This window comes from Emys orbicularis, chromosome 6 (assembly GCF_028017835.1).
Source record: "Emys orbicularis isolate rEmyOrb1 chromosome 6, rEmyOrb1.hap1, whole genome shotgun sequence".
In the NCBI taxonomy this organism is placed as follows: Eukaryota; Metazoa; Chordata; order Testudines; family Emydidae; genus Emys; species Emys orbicularis.
In genome coordinates, this window is record NC_088688.1 from 5254135 (window position 1) to 5271798 (window position 17664).

General features: G+C 46.6%; 1 protein-coding gene across 1 annotated transcript in view; it reads left to right on the top strand.

Moving 5' to 3' along the window:
* The first annotated feature begins 3718 nt into the window (after positions 1 to 3718).
* The window catches only part of UBAP2 (ubiquitin associated protein 2), a 134666-nt gene continuing 120720 nt past the window's right edge, over positions 3719 to 17664 (top strand). Inside the window, exon 1 of the mRNA XM_065407069.1 lies at positions 3719 to 3792. The gene's annotated coding sequence lies outside the window, so the exon portion shown is untranslated. The remainder of the gene's footprint in view (positions 3793 to 17664) is intronic.

Consider the following 17664-nt stretch of genomic DNA (forward strand, 5'->3'; position numbering starts at 1 on the left):
TCCCCCTCCTTTCCAGCTACCCTACCCCATAGAATCATAGAATATCAGGGTTGGCAGAGACCTCAGGAGGTCATCTAGTCCAACTTCCTGCTCAAAGCAGGACCAATCCCCAACTAAATCATCCCAGCCAGAGCTTTGTCAAGCCTGACCTTAAAAACCTCTAAGGAAGGAGATTCCACCACCTCCCTAGGGAACCCATTCCAGTGCTTCACCACCCTCCTAGTGAAAAAGTTTTCCCTAATATCCAACCTAAACCTCCCCCACTGCAACTTGAGACCATTACTCCTTGTTCTGTCATCTGGTACCACTGAGAACAGTCTAGATCCATGCTCTTTGGAACCCCCTTTCAGGTAGTTGAAAGCAGCTATCAAATCCCCCCTCATTCTTCTCTTCTGCAGACTAAATAATCCCAGTTCCCTCAGCCTCTCCTCATAAGTCATGTGCTCCAGCTCCCTAATCATTTTTGCTGCCCTCCGCTGGACTCTTTCCAATTTTTCCACATCCTTCTTGTAGTGTGGGGCCCAAAACTGGACACAGTACTCCAGATGAGGCCTCACCAATGCTGAATAGAGGGGAATGATCACATCCCCCAATGTGCTGGCAATGCTCCTACTTATACAGCGCAAAACGCCATTAGCCTTCTTGGCAACAAGGGCACACTGTCGACTCATATCTAGCTTCTCGTCCACTGTAACCCCTAGGTCCTTTTCTGCAGAACTGCTGCCTAGCCACTCGGTCCCTAGTCTGTAGCTGTGCATGGGATTCTTCCGTCCTAAGTGAAGGACTCTGCACTTGTCCTTGTTGAACCTCATCAGATTTCTTTTGGCCCAATCCTCTAATTTCTCTAGGTCCCTCTGTATCCTATCCCTACCCTCCAGCATATCTACCACTCCTCCCAGTTTAGTGTCATCTGCAAACTTGCTGAGGGTGCAATCCACGCCATCCTCCAGATCATTAATGAAGATATTGAACAAAACTGGCCCCAGGACCGACCCTTGGGGCACTCCGCTTGATACCAGCTGCCAACTAGACATGGAGCCATTGATCACTACCCGTTGAGCCCGATGATCTAGCCAGCTTTCTATCCACCTTACAGTCCATTCAACCAGCCCATACTTCTTTAACTTGCTGGCAAGAATACTGTGGGAGACCGTATCAAAAGCTTTGCTAAAGTCAAGGAATAACACATCCACTGCTTTCCCCTCATCCACAGAGCCAGTTATCTCGTCATAGAAGGTAATTAGGTTAGTCAGGAATGACTTGCCCTTGGTGAATCCATGCTGAGTGTTCCTGATAACTTTCCTCTCCTCTAAGTGCTTCAGAATTGATTCCTTGAGGACCTGCTCCATGATTTTTCCAGGGACTGAGGTGAGGCTGACTGGCCTTTAGTTCCTCGGATCCTCCTCCTTCCCTTTTTTAAAGATGGGAACTACATTAGCCTTTTTCCAGTCATCTGGGACCTCCCCCAATCGCCATGAGTTCTCAAAGATAATGGCCAATGGCTCTGCAGTCACATCCGCCAACTCCTTTAGCACCCTCGGATGCAGCGCATCCGGCCCCATGGACTTGTGCTCGTCCACCTTTCCTAAATAGTCCTGAACCACTTCTTTCTCCACAGAGAACCTGGTCACCTCCTCCCCATGCTGTGCTGCCCAGTGCAGTAGTCTGGGAGCTGACCTTGTTTGTGAAGACAGAGGCAAAAAAAGCACTGAGTACATTAGCTTTTTCCACATCCTCTGTCACTAGGTTGTCTCCCTCATTCAGTTAGGGGCCCACACTTTCCTTGACCTTCTTGTTGCTAATGTACCTGAAGAAACCTTTCTTGTTACTCTTAACATCCCTTGCTAGCTGCAACTCCAAGTGTGATTTGACCTTCCTGATTTCACTCCTGCATGCCTGAGCAATATTTTTATACTCCTCCCTAGTCATCTGTCCAATCTTCCACTTTTTGTAAGCTTCTTTTTTGTGTTTAAGATCAGCAAGGATTTCACTGTTAAGCCAAGCTGGTCGCCTGCCATATTTACTATTCTTTCTACACATTGGGATGGTTTGTTCCTGCAACCTCAATAAGGATTCTTTAAAATACAACCAGCTCTCCTGGACTCCTTTCCCCCTCATGTTATTCTCCCAGGAGATCCTGCCCATCAGTTCCCGGAGGGAGTGAAAGTCTGCTTTTCTGAAGTTCAGGGTCCGTATTCTGCTGCTCTCCTTTCTTTCTTGTGTCAGGATCCTGAACTCGACCATCTCATGGTCACTGCCTTCCAGGTTCCCATTCACTTTTGCTTTCCCTACTAATTCTTCCCTGTTTGTGAGCAGTAGGTCAAGAAGAGCTCTGCCCCTAGTTGGTTCCTCCAGCACTTGCATCAGGAAATTGTCCCCTACACTTTCCAAAAACTTCCTGGATTGTTTGTGCACTGCTGTATTGCTCTCCCAGCAGATATCAGAGTGATTGAAGTCCCCCATGAGAACCAGGACCTATGATCTAGTAACTTCTGTTAGTTGCCTGAAGAAAGCCTCATCCACCTCATCCCTCTGGTCTGGTGGTCTATAGCAGACTCCCACCACGACATTGCCCTTGTTGCTCACACTTCTAAACTTAATCCAGAGACTCCCAGGTTTTTGTGCAGTTTCATACTGGAGCTCTAAGCAGTCATACTGCTCTCTTACATACAATGCAACTCCTCCACCTTTTCTGCCCTGCCTGTCCTTCCTGAACAGTTTATATCCATCCATCACAGTGCTCCAGTCATGTGAGTTATCCCACCAAGTCTCTGTTATTCCACTCACATCATAATTCCTCGACTGTGCCAGGCCTTCCAGTTCTCCCTGCTTCTTGCATTTGTGCATAGGCCACTTAAGGTAACTTGCTGATAGTCCTGCTTTCTCAGTATGAGGCAGGAGTCCTCCCCTCTTGTGCTCTCTTATTCGTGCTTCCTCCCGGCATCCCACTTCCCCATTTACCTCAGGGCTTTGGTCTCCTTCCCCGTGGTGAACCTAGTTTAAAGCCCTCCTAGTTTAAAGCCCATCCCAGGGTGCTGACCTCCTCATCCCCTACAGCCTCTCCCCCTCCCTTCCAGCCCCCCCCAATCCAGGGTGCTGACCTCCCCCTCCCCTACAGCTCCACCCCAGAGCTCCCCCTCCCTTCCAGCCCAATCCAGGGTGCTGACCTCCCCCTCCCCTACAGCCTCTCCCATGCCTCAGAGCTCCCCCTCCCTTCCAGCCGCCCCCAGGATGCTGAGCTCCCCTACAGCCCCTCCGACGTCCCAGAGCTCCCCTCCCTTCCAGCCCCCCACGAATCCAGGGTGCTGACCTCCCCCTCCCCTACAGCTCCACCCCAGGGTGCTGACCTACAGACCCCGTCCCTTCCAGCGAGCACCCGGGGTTCCCCGGAGTTCCCCGCTCCTTTCCAGTCCCCCCAGGCCGGAGCTTGAGCTCCCCCGCCCTAGAGCCGGTACCGGTACCTGTACCTGTCCCACCTGGAACGCGAAGCCCCGCCCCCTAAGGAGTTAAGCACCTCCCCTTCTGTGGGCGGGGCCGACTCCCCTTCCCGCTCCCCGCCTCGCTGGGCAACCTTGGTCACGTGCCGAGGGAGCGTCTTTGTCTCCCTCTGTCACGTGGAGGGAGAGCGGGTGGACGGGCGCGCCGGGTCGCGTGGAACGGCGGTCGGCGGCGCGCGCGCTCCGTGGATCACGTGGCGGGGGAGAGGCCGCGCGGCGTTGCGCTGCACCGGGGGAGGGGGGTGTCACGTGACAGTGGTGGGCGCCGCTGCTGCTTTGTGAGCACATTGGGCAGGTAACGAGCGGGCCGGGGGAGGGAGCGGGTCGCGGGGGAGTGACCCCCCCGGGGCCGGCCGGGGGGCGGGGAGACCGGAGCCCTCATGGAGACGGCACCGAGGGGGTGGGGGAGGCCGCAGAGTACCTGAGGGGAGACACGGAGAGAGTCTCTCCCTCAGCGCCAGGGGCACGGCTGGGGGCGGGGAGCAGAGCCCCCCGGAGGGGCGAGCCCTTCCCATCCGCCCGTCCCCTCCCGCTGGGAGCCCCCCATCCGCCACGCTCCCCCCCCCCGAGAGAGCAGAGCGCCCCATTCCTCTGGGGAGAGCGGGGACCCCCCCTCACGACCTATCGTGTCTCCCCCCCGGAGAGAGCAGAGCGCCCCATTCCTCTGGGGAGAGCGGGGACCCCCCCTCACCACCTATCTTCTCTCCCCCCTGCCTCTGGAGAGAACAGAACCCCCCATTTCTCTGGGGAGAGCGGGGACCCCCCTCACCACCTATCTTCTCTCCCCCCCCGCCTCTGGAGAGAACAGAACCCCCCATTTCTCTGGGGAGAGCGGGGACCCCCACTCACGACCTATCGTGTCTTCCCCCCGGAGAGAGCAGAGTGCCCCATTCCTCTGGGGAGAGCGGGGACCCCCCCTCACCACCTATCTTCTCTCCCCCCCCGCCTCTGGAGAGAACAGAGCACCCCATTTTTCTGGGGAGAGCGGGGACCCCCCACGACCTATCTTCTCTCCCCCCTGGAGAGAGCAGAGAGCTCCATTTCTCTGGGGAGAGAGGTGGTCAAGGGAGGCCTCAATCTTCTCCCCTCCCCTCTCAGAGAGAGCAGAGTGCCCCATTTCTCTGGGGAGAGCGGGGACCACCTATCTCCTCCCACCCCCCCGAGCATAGTCTCCCTTGCCACCCATCTCCCCTGCCCCAGGAGAGAGAAAAAGCAGAGCTCCCCTCTCCCCCCCCCAGAGAGAGGCCAGAGCCCCTTCTCGCCACCAGTCTCCTCCCCCCCCACCCCCCAGAGGCCAGAGCCCCTTCTCGCCACCAGTCTCCTCCCCCCGCCCCCAGAGAGGCCAGAGCCCCTCCTCGCCACCAATCTCCTCCCCCTCCCCAAGAGGCCAGAGTCCCTCGCTGCCCATCTCCTCTTCCCCCCCGCCCTCCGAGAGAGAGCAGAGCCCCCTTCACCATTGTACCCCCTCCGAGGAGGGTAGGGACCCTTCTGGTTTGAGGGAGCTTGGGGTCGGGGGAGAGAAGGTCACCAGAACCTCATTCCTTCCTATCTTAATGAGAAGGAAAGGGGCAAGGGTCTGGGGGTGGGGAGAGCAGAGTGAATCAAGAGGGTCCCTCCCCCAACTCATGGAGGCCTTTTGTTTCCAGGCCCCACATTCCCTTGTTTTTTCCTTGTACCTGGCAGGGAGCTCTAGTTTCCCCTTTCTTTCTGATGCTCAAGGGGTGGTGGGGGAGAAGAGTTGGGGATGTGTCTGCTCCTCAGGCTCCCCATCTCTTCCCACAAACTGGGTTTGGAGGAATCAAGCCCTCCTGGTCTGAGGGACCCCCCCTTCCTCATAATCTCTTGCACCCCCCAATTCCCTGTCTCTCTTCTTAGGGTAGTGAGGGCCCTAGTCTCCTTTCTCCCAGGTTCTCCTCCCACTGTAGGGTTTGGGGAGGCTGTTGTCCCCTCGCACTCGAGGGGGGCAGCGTTGCTAGTCGTCTTCTCTACCAGGTCCTAGTCTTACCTCATGGTTGGGAGGTCAGAAGCCTTTGTCAGCCCTTTCCCCACACACCCCTTTCTGGTGGTTCCCCTAAGAACATCAGGAAGGCCATCCTGGGTCAGACCAATGGTCCATCTATCCCAGTATCCTGTCTTCTCACAGTGGCTGGTGCCAGATGCTTCAGAAGGAATGAACAGAACAGGGCAATTTTTGTGTGTGATCCATCCCCTGTTGTCCAGTCCTGGCATCTGATAGAGACTTAGGGATACCCAGAGTGTGGGGTTGCCTCCCTGACCATCTTGGCTAAAACTGAGGGCTGAGTGTGTCAGGCCTATTCCTCCCAACCCTGTGCCTCTTGCTAGGCCTAAATCCTCTAATTCCCATCTTCCCTATGCCTCTCAGTGGAGGAGGGGGCTCTGGCTTACTTCCGTTGGGATCCCAACCCCTGTGGTTTTCACTTGGGGGAAGGGACTCTGTCCTACACTTCCAGAGCCTCTCTTCCCCAGTGAGAGGCATCGGAAGGGGGTCAGAGAGTGTAGGCTAGTGCTCATGAAGCGGGGGAGAGAAAAAGCAGAACTGCAGGGCTCTTTTCCCCCTGCAAACTGATTTTATTCTTTCCACATCCATTTTCAGTGTGGGAGGGGCATCTGGTCTCTTCTTCATACAGACTACTACTGTCTGTCTTCACTGGTTTGAAAGGAGGGCTTTGGTCTCCTCTCCCTCTCACCAGATTTCTGGCTTTCCTGTACCATGGCTGTCTAGGAGAGGGGTCTCTGATTGTCCCCCTTTTCCTGTCTGCCTTGAACTCTTGTCTCTTTTTACTGTGACAAGGACCCCTGTTTTCCTCTGCTGCCCCACTGTTCCCTGCTGCTTCTCTGTGTGTGTATTGGTGTGTTCTTTTTTGGGAGGAGTCCAGTCCCCTCACAGGATGCCAGGGTTGCCTGGAATGTCTGAGGTTTGCTCATGGTGGGGTCGGGGTTGTGGGCGAGGTCTCTGGTACCTTCAAAGTGAGGGTAGGGTTTGTGCAGAGCAGGGCCGGCTTTAGGAAGTGCGGGGCCCGATTTGAATACCAGGCGGCAGTCCAGGTCTTCGGCGGCACTTCGGCGGCGGGTCCTTCACTCGCTCCGGGTCTTCCCCGGCACTGAAGGACCCACCGCTGAAGACCCGGAGCGAGTGAAGGACCCGCTGCCGAAGACCCGGACCGCCGCCGGGTGAGTAAAAATTAAAAAGGCGCCTAAGTTAGGCGCTCTTCTTTAGGGCGCGGGGCCCTCTTAGGTGCAGGGCCCGATTCGGGGGAATCGGCCTAAAGCTGGCCCTGGTGCAGAGGGTGTGTCTTTGGTCCCTTTTCTAATTCTAGTGCAGGCTGAAGGGGAGCTGTTGTTACAGGGAAGAGGAGGGTGAATTATTATTGAGCTGGATATTGTATGTGGTTTCCATGCTGCTTTTCTTCCACTGCTTCCTGGGTGCTCCCCTCTTATTTTGTGAGGGAGGTAGCGAGTCAGATGTGGCTGTGATCGTTGAAAGGCCGTCCATAATACCTTCTTCCTCACAGCAACAGTAGGTTGCATGAGGACAAGAAGATGAATGATCATCTCTATATCAACACTCCCCACCCAGTCTTCCCTTGTCCCTGATGTTGCTTGGCTGCTGGGAATCTGGCATCCAGGGCTGTGCTGTCTCCTGGGTTTAGTCACTTATGTTCAGATAACAAATCTTCACTTTCAATGCTATTGTTGATAAAGAAAATTACTGCAGGAAAGTGTAAGCCCCTCTGCTGGGAACTGGGTATAGAAAGGGAACTGCTGTCATTTCAGATCTGAGTGCATTCGGGTCTGAAATCAGCTCAGAACTAAAAATTTGGTATTGAAATGTCTGCAAATGCTGTTTAATATCTGTTATGAATAGACTAGAATGAACCAGGTTTAAAACCTCTCTGCTCTAGGTATGTTAACCTCTTGAGTGTGGACACATGCAGCCATCTTGCTTATATTCAGAGGAACAGGAAAATCCTGTGAAACAAAACCCAAGGGTTCTGTGTTGTAGTGTGCATACCCTAGCTGTCCCTGCAGCCCACTGTAAGTGACTCAGGGGGCTAGCCCTTCCCTCCCCTTGTCACCAAAGAGCAATCTGTCCCCTAGTCATCTTAATTTGAGTAAATGATGAATGCTTATAATAAAGCAGAAGATCAAGGCAATAGCCTCTGGGGTGGTGTTGGCTGGTGAAATGGAGGGGCCCTCCTGGTGTGAGAGCAGCTGTTTTTTTTCAAGGAGAGAAATTGGAACTGGATGTGAGTGAAGGAAAGGGAGGGGAGGATGTGCAGGACGGGAGGAGCAGCACTTTCCATTGAAATGGAACCCTTCACAACAAATGGCATCAAATCAGCCTTTGGAAAGGTCTTGCTTTTTTAATATCTACCAGCTCCTTTTAGCAATTCCCTTGGTCATATCATATTCCCCAGTGGAATCTGGGTTTGGATTCTTACCTGACTGGCCCTGTATTTATATGGGAGCCCCCCAGTCAGGTATGGTGGTTTGATTTAACTTTTGTTTAAAGTGTTTATTTTTAAGCTTATGCTATAAAACTTGAGCAACTGAGACTAAATCAGTTTGCAGTGTTGGAGGTGGTTTTTTTGTGCTCCTGAGGTGTTATGTGCAGGTGCTGTAGTAATTAGTGTAAATACATGCTGATAATGTATAATTTGGGGCAGATGAGAAAAGTTTGTGTTTATAATGCCCCTGATATTTGCTAACTTTTACAGAAGTGGTTGTGAAAGCTCTGTTCCACTTCATACTAGTTACTGCCTTTTTAGCTTATCAGTACAGAAAATGACCTTTAAAAATGTTATGATTACAATAAAGACAAAATCCAGGAAATTCAGAAATGATGGTCAGCTCTTTGTTTACCTCATGATGCTTTGGCCAGCCTCCTCCGTCTTCCACCCTTCTCCCCCCCCCCCCCATTACTGTGGGTTAAGGATGAATTTTCAGTATTATTACTTTACACAATTCTTGCTTATTTTTAGAGCTAACAGAATTTTTAATATTACCACGTAATCTAAGCCAGTGCAAAACTCTTAAACTACCAAACTCCTTGGTTTTGTGTGTATTTAACTTTAAAAATGTCTGAATCATTCTTTTGAAACTTGCTATTTAAAAGCAGGATGTTTAGGCAGGAGATAGGTCAAGTTTTAGGGTAGGTCTACACTTAAAATGCTGCAGCAGCCTCACTGTAGTGCTTCGCTGATGGGAGAGCTTTTCCTGTTGGCATATTTAGTCCAGCTCTGCAAGAGGCAGTAGCTATGTCGATGGGAGAAGCCCTCCCATTGACATAACGCTGTCTACACTGGGATTAGGTTGGTACAACTATGTTGCTCAGTAGTTATATGTGATGTAAGTTTGTAGTGTAGACTTTGCCTAAAACTAGTGGATTTTTACAGCAGACATACAAACTGCTATTTTTAGGGAGACTTATCTGTCTATTGCTCATGCCCTCTTAACAACATTAGTTTTTCAGAACTGTCTTGTAGTAATTGGTGCTCAAGACAGGTGTGTTGAGTATTTGTACAAAGACTAGAATGTTACTAGTCTTACACTTGGGGCAGGACTTTCAGAATGGAATAAACCTGCAAATATACCTTACTTTATCATGAAACCAATTCTTTATAGTCAGTCTTGTGGCTAAAGCACAAGATTGGAATTCAGAAGATTTTGCTTCTGTTCCCAGCTTTGCCACAGACTTTCTCTATGTCTTGGGTAGTCACGTCACCCCTCTGTGCCTCAGTTTACCCAGCTGCAAAAATGGGGTCATGAGGACCAACACAGGATGGCTGTGAAGTTTTAAGTTTGAGGGTGTGTTGAAAGCATTGGATGGAAAATGACATGAAAATGTACACATTTTTATTTCATAGTTTTTCTTAACATTTTTAAGTTGTGTGTGGTTTTTTTTTTTTTTTTTAAGGTGTTTGTTCCTTCAGAGCCCATCATATCCTACTTGCTCTTCAGTAAAGCCCAGATTTAGGGCTTGTGATACTTATTTCTGTTTAACTAACCTGAACACATTACTACCTATTCATGGTGGGAAGGATGAGAGGCTGTGAGATGAAGCCATTTATTAAGACACAAAACTGTAATAATAGCAAAAGAGATGCAGAAAAACCCTGTCCATATTATTCCAATATGAAAGTCCTCCTCTCCACTCACATTTAATGTCAACGGACTAACATTTAATGTCAACTGCTAGCTAGAACTTCCAGTCCTCCTTGAAGGCTCTTCCACTCTACTCCAGGAATATGTTCTCCCAAGCTCTTTATTTTCTGTTACTCCTCAATACTGTGAAGAATACACACTATGACTAAGATAAGACCCAAGTCGTGGTTACGCTGAGTGAAGTAATCTTATCTGTTCTTAAAGAGCTAGCCTCATGCACGAAAAAAACCTGAAATCATTAATTCCCAAAAAGGTCTAAATAAGAATTGTGGAATTGCTATGAGTGATAAACCTCATGGTTCAATCATTTTTTTCCCATCACTTCACATCTCTCTTGCTGTGAGTGTGCACGCATTTTTGTTGTTGTTAATACTCTCTCTTTACACTGTAAACTCCTCAGGGCAGGGTATTTGAGCTGCTTGCATGTGGTTCCTGTGGGTGGAGTTGTTCCCACCTTGTGTGCTCTTTGTCCCACCACTTCAGTTAAGACTGCTAGAAGCACTTGTTGCAGAGTGTTTTAAAGGTAGATTTGACAGACGGTTCCTTTCTCTTTCAGTTTCTTAAATCAGTCTTCTAGCACAGTGGTCTCCAAAGTGGGGTGCGCAAGAGGATCCTTGGGGATGCGCGGCAGGAGGAGTGCTTTTTTTTTTTTTTTTTTTTGCTTCGGCAGTTCGGGCGGCAGGGGGTGCGTGCTCAAAAAATTTGTACTGATAGGGGTGCGCGATCAAAAAAGTTTGGGGACCACTGTTCTAGCAGATCAGCTGGAGAGCTCACTAGCCTGGCGAAGAGGTAACAGCTTGCCTTAAAATCCAGTGGCATGTTTCCCATATTGAGGGAGCTTTGATCTTTCCTGGAACTTTATTTTAAAAAACTTCATCCTAAGTGACCATTGCAGGGTTTTTGCTTTATCCTACTGAAAACTCAATTTACTTCAAATCTACACAGGGAGGATACATAGCAACATTTATCAGTGCTCTTAAGATTCAGATGGTGGTTATTTTAAGAAAAGCAAAATATTTTTGTTTTGTTCATCTACATTTTTGAACCATCTAGGTTATAAACATTTTTACCCAGTTTAATGGCAAAAATCCTTTTCTTACTCCATTAGGCAGCCATATGGTTTAGTTGTAAAATTCAGATTTTACAGCTGAGTGTATTCCCAAATATGCTCCATGGCTCTGTGTAGAAGGGAATCTATTTGTGCAATTTTACTGTGAGAAAAATAGGTTTCATCCAAAACATTTTAGTTGCATTTCTCAAGACTAAGATGTTGTTTCTAGAAGTAGAGTTATTTGAGGGAGGAGCTCTAGAGACCAGATTAAGATCCTTCTTTGTGATAAATATTTATTTTAGATTCTTTATACCAGATCTAAATTTCATTGAATACTGTTTGGGCCACAGTGATTATAGTCATGCATAGTGGAACAAATGATTAACTGTTTGGTTGCAAATTTTAAAAACTCTAAAACTGAAATATGGTAAGAACATATCTGAGTGATTTGATAATTTATCACATTATCCACTTTTTTCTGTATATGGAGGAAATGGCTGTTGGCTATTTTCTCTGAAGTTTTATGAACCACATTTTGGTTGATCTTAAATCTTGTACTGTGCATAGTTGTCTGCTTGACCAGTTTCAGCAAAATGTGAATCTTGAACTTATCTTGTGGCCAATTTCTGCTATGTTGCAAAGGTGTAATTCCAGAGTACATCCATTGAAGTCTTTGTAATTGTGATGGTAGAATGTGGCTTACAGTCCAAGGGCTTCTCTACACTATGGGCATTACAGTTGGAGTGCTGCAATGTAGACGCTTCCTCGTTGACAGATGGGTTTTTTCCATCGATGTAGGTAATTCCCCTCCCTAAATAGTGGTAACTGGGTTGACTGAAGAACTTTTCCATTGGCCTGCTGTGTCTGCACTGGGGGTTAGGTCAGCTTCACTATGGCACTCAGCGGTATGAATTTTTCACAGCCCTGAGCAGGGTGGACTGATTGAAATCAAGACAATTTAAAGTGGCGATTTAAATCAGCTTTTCCATATGTACTTCAGTTATTTTCTAAAGAAGGGTGCATTCTTATTGATAGATATAACCATTAAAACATGTTGATTCACAACTAAATGGAGCCTTTGCACAAGATTTGGTACATCTTTTTTGCTACTTAGGAGGGTACACCATAACCATATTTATTTAAGCAATTGTTTACCTTAATATTTTCAGATTCTTATTAATTGTATATTTTTAGTTAGAAAATGGTGAATCATATATTGCCTACTTATGTAATTAACTCTTTGCTCACGATTTGTGTCAAGTTGCATTAGAGTGGTAACTGGAATGTAATTAAACATATAACCGCATATACAACTTACTTTTATGAAACAAAACAATCTTAAATGTTTTGGATACATAAATTTCTCTTATCAAAACATGTTTCACGTTTACAGCTAAATGATTTATTAAAGGAACATAGGGGTTAATTGTAGTCAGTGAATTAAACTGATTATTTCAGGTCAGCCTGGGAACATTTTCAAATCTGCCTAAGTGAAAGTGACTGGAGCTTAAGTTCCTACTCACCTAAATCCCTAGAAAATGAGATGACAGTCTCCTAAATTACTTAGTCTGTCATTCAAACTTTTTAAACTAGTATCATAGAATATCAGGGTTGGAAGGGACCTCAGGAGGTCATCTAGTCCAACCCCCTGCTCAAAGCAGGACCAATTCCCAACTAAATCATCCCAGCCAGGGCTTTGTCAAGCCGGGCCTTAAAAACCTCCAAGGAAGGAGACTCAACCACCTCCCTAGGTAATGCATTCCAGTGCTTCACCACCCTCCTAGTGAAATAGTGTTTCCTAATATCCAACCTAGACCTCCCCCACTGCAACTTGAGACCATTGCTCCTTGTTCTGTCATCTGCCACCATTGAGAACAGCCGAGTTCCATCCTCTTTGGAACCCCCCTGCAGGTAGTTGAAGGCTGCTATCAAATCCCCCCTCATTCTTCTCTTCTGCAGACTAAACAATCCCAGTTCCCTCAGCCTCTCCTCATAAGTCATGCGCTCCAGACCCCTAATCATTTTTGTTGCCCTCCGCTGGACTCTTTCCAATTTTTCCACATCCTTCTTGTAGTGTGGGGCCCAAAACTGGACACAGTACTCCAGATGAGGCCTCACCAATGTCGAATAAAGGGGAACGATCACGTCCCTCGATCTGCTGGCAATGCCCCTACTTATACAGCCCAAAATGCCGTTAGCCTTCTTGGCAACAAGAGCACACTGTTGACTCATATCCAGCTTCTCGTCCACTGTGACCCCTAGGTCCTTTTCTGCAGAACTGCTACCTAGCCATTCGGTCCCTAGTCTGTAGCAGTGCATGGGATTCTTCCGTCCTAAGTGCAGGACTCTGCACTTGTCCTTGTTAAACCTCATCAGGTTTCTTTTGGCCCAATCCTCTAATTTGTCTAGGTCCCTCTGTATCCGATCCCTACCCTCTAGTGTATCTACCACGCCTCCTAGTTTAGTGTCATCGGCAAACTTGCTGAGAGTGCAGTCCACACCATCCTCCAGATCATTAATAAAGATATTAAACAAAAACTCCAGGGAGTTTGCCTGGGAGCTGTCCGAGAGGAGGTACGCTAAGTGCTGCATTAGGGGGGCTGTGTTGGTGGGCCTTGAGTGGGCCTGACTGGTATATAAGGGCAGTCAGCAGCGAACCAGCTGAGCGGCGAACAGCAGAGGCTAACAGAGGGAGTTTGCCCTCTGTAGATCTCATCTCCCACAGTGCTCGTTTTTACTCATAGACTGGAAGAGAGAGAGACAAGTTTTCCTGCTTTTTCAACTCCCAGTTGATATCTCAACTTTGAATGTATTGGTCCAAAAGAAGAAAATACCCTTTGTGCCTGCAGGAGAGGCTACTGCTGTCGAAAGCTGGCTTAGCACTTCAACAGACTCTGGTTCCAGGTGCTTAGCTAGTAACTTCTACCAGTTCAATGATGTGGCTTTTTTTTAAAAACATCAGCAACCATGTACTACTTGAATGGTCACCTCCAGCGTTGGCATGATTGATGAGTGATTATTAGATGCCCATGTCACAGCAGCAGCATCTTCTTCTTCAGCAGTTTGGCAGATTACCTTGGTGCATTGGGTTGAGAATATTGGTAAGAAAATGAGGTGGAGCAAGTGCTTGATCCATATGCTTTTTTTAATGCCTGCAACTTAACTTTGTTGTTGGGTATCTTTTTCTTCAGTGTCTCTTGAAGTTCTTTCCAAATTTCAGCAGCCCCAGCAAAACCACAGAAATCTTTCTGCAGTTGATCCAAGGCTATGGAAATAGATTTCAGTATATTTTCTACATTTTTCTTTAGTCCAGTGTTGACTACTTTGGCTGTGATAGTTCCATCTATTTTGTCATGGTTTTCTCCACAAATTATCAAAATAGGCCAGTCTTAATAAATTGTTCAAAACACTCAACCACTGAATTCCATTGTACGTCTTGTGGAGAATTAGTTTGTATCCTCCTGCTCTCTTTGGTGAAGCTGAAATGAAATGGTGGTTATAGAAGTGTTAGCAATTTCAACAACAGTTTGCTTTATTATTGGAGTTAAGTCGTTAGCTGAAAGATACACCAAATGGCCATTGCACCCATGTGTTATAAGTTTCAGGTTCCCTTCATTATCTTCTTCTAGATTTCTTCTCATCTTTGCTACATTTGCAGTATTGTCTGTGACAAAGCTATGCACTTGACACTTGAATGTTTGTTCACGGAGCTTTTCCTGCTACTTCTTTTAGTATTCTGCTGTATGTGCATTTCCTGATGTATCAGTTATTTTTGTAAAACAGACAGTCCCATCTTCTGTTGTCACACAAACGTTGGTTACTAGATCATTGTGTACATTGCTCCAGCGATCAGAGACTCAGATTAACTAATTTCCCGTCAGTATTTTTTGCATACTGTTCAGTTTCCTTCTCGAACATGGTATCCAGCAATATCTGCTCTGCCAGGTGATGCTTAGCCAGGTCATAATGATTGAACCATGTCAATGAAATATTCTGAAAAAGACAAAAGGGAGAATTTGTTACATAAAAGATGAAGAAGGTTTTTGTTTTGATACAGGTATGTTTAGTTGCAGCACTGCTGGTGGTACCAGCAGATAATTCTGAAGTTGTAGACATTGCAGATGATGGACATTCTTAACCCTTTATATCTAAGCCGGACTCTTCAACAAAATGGTAAACAAAAGTCACTCTCCTTCACTGACCTTTAGTGCACTGCCTTTAATAAAAAAAAAAAAAAAAAAAGGTAAACGAATGATTCCTCCTACTACAATTGTTAGTACCAAGTTATAAGATCATCTGACTCTATTATCTTTAGCAATATACCGAACAGCTTGGGGGAAAACACTTTTTAAATGTAAAAATTCATAAACGCCTAATAAAACTTTACTTTTAAACAGGAAATCTTCACATAGGATGTTTATTATATTGAACAATTAAAATCATCTTAGAAGTCCAGCAGTAATAATAAAAATGTAATTGATTAATACTCCCACAATTAATTATATTTAGAACACAAACATTTTGAAATTCATAAGTAATCCACCCAAAACACAAATGTCTAATGATAGTCTATCATCATTTATTAGCACAGTAGGACATAGTAGTCCGTCTATTAAAATGATGTAAAAATAAGTTTACTAACCAGCTGATGCAGATTGTTCAGACATGCCCACATAATTTTCAAAGTCATTGCCATTTGAGGAGCATTGCCTTTGTTGCATTGTTTACATTTGGCATGTGTTCCTTGTTTACCCAGAGGTACAGGAATTTATTGAAAATATTCTTAAATGTGGTGTTTTTTTACACCTTCCAGACATGGCAGTTTTCTCTCCTCTTCTCATCTCCCCCCAAACTGTCCTCCCCTCTCCCCCTGGACTCTCACCCAGAAAAACAAAAGAACGATAATCTAAGATTTCTGCTTGTGTAACCCACATACCTTTTGCACTGCAGTACTTTTTTTGTATAGATAATTAGGGAGGTGGTTGAGAAATTGATGGATTTCTGTTTGTATTGCTGTCTGTGCACGTGTGCGAGGAGACAGATCAAGACCATTTACTTGAGGTGCCCAGAAGGAAGGTCCTGGTAGTGGGCGGATCAGTGTTTTTCCAGGAGCTGGAGAATAAATTTCCATGGTGGGTGGAGTCATAGATGCTCATAATTTGAGAACTCAGCCACTCAGATAGGGAGAAGCTATAGAATAGGAGTATGAGACCACCGAGATGGGCTCAGTAGATGATCCTGATGAGATACATGATGGTGTCTCCTGGAGTCAGAGGCCAGGTCCCAACATGTGTGATGACTTTGTCAGTCTGTTGGTCCACAGGATCACACCTTTAATACAGTACATGACATATTGTGCCATATTTACAAAGCTTGACCTTGAAAGCTAGATGTTTTCCCCCGATTCTTTCTCTGTATAGAAAAGCAGCCTTCAACTCAGTGTTTTTGATAGAGGTTCATGGATTCAGTATTTTTTTGTTTAACTGTTTGAAGATATAAGTTTAGACTTTAACATATATTTTGTATTAATTTCAGATTCATTTTAAATGGGTTTATTTAAAAAAACCCCACACCTTATTATAATAATGAAATAAACTCCAATTTCAATAAAAAACAGATTTGATTTAAAAAAAAATCTTTTTTTTTTTTTTTTTTTTTTAAATCCACCCTGGCCTTGAGTGACATAGCTATGTTGATCTAAATTTTAAGTGTATAGCAGGGATCAGTAGCTTACGTCTGAGGGGGATAGATTTATTTCAGAAATAGACTTTCATTTTGGCTTTAGATTGCACATTCTTCTGTAACTGAGTTGGTGCATTTTGGTACTTGCACATGTCAGTGATCTCCCTTGCAGATGTTAAGTTTGGGTGCTTAATTACTATGGGGATGAGGGTGATATAAATAAATAGAATTGCATTGGCCAGCCTTATACTTCAGTCTCATTTGGCCCAGTTGGTGCAGATGAGTATCTTATCCAGAGGATAACTAAATATGGGGGGCGGGGGAGGGCTAGCTGGTTGAGTCTCAATCCAGATAAGATTGAGGTAATACTATGAGCGTGGGGGAAGCAATTTAGTGGGTGGAGAGGTTGGTTTGGAATGGATGCTTTGAAGGGAAGACTTTGCCTGTTGCTTGTGACACAGGTTCACAATCTGGGACTTCTGTTACGTTCCCAGCTGCTTCTAGATGTCAAGACAGCAGCAGTGAACCAAAATGTTTTTTATCATCTTCCCTTGGCTAGAAGGTGCACCTCTTCTGCAATGATCAGTGCTTGTATCAGCTCCTGGTTAGATTGCTACAATGCACTTTACGGGGGCTACACCTGAAGACCAGAATGTGGGGGCTCACTTGCTTCATGGAGCTTCTCACAGGGAGTGCTTTAGACTTGTGCTCGGTCATCTGCACTGTCTGCCATTTTGTGTCTGGAGCATTTCAAGGTGTTGGTTTTATTCTATAAAGCCCTAAATGGCTTGGGGCTTTGTTCATTAAGTGAGAGACAAACTGTGTGTGTGGTACCACCAGAGCTGAGGTGCTGGAGCTTAGCAGTTACCCAAAAGGAGGTTGATAGGGCATTTTTGGTGAGAGCTCATCTGTTCCAGAATTTATTTCCCCCCTTTAGTTGACTGAGCCTAAATCCGTTGACCTTCAGGGTGCACACAGGGCCCTACTGTTCTCTCAGGCTGTTGTAAGGTCAGCTCCCAGACTGCTGCACTGGGCAGCACAGTATGGGGAGAAGGTGACCAGCCCTCTGTGGAGAAAGAAGTGGTTCGGGACTATTTAGAAAAACTGGACGAGCACAAGTCCATGGGGCCGGATGCGCTGCATCCGAGGGTGCTAAAGGAGTTGGCGGATGTGATTGCAGAGCCATTGCCATTATCTTTGAAAACTCATGGCAATCGGGGGAGGTCCGGGATGACTGGAAAAAGGCTA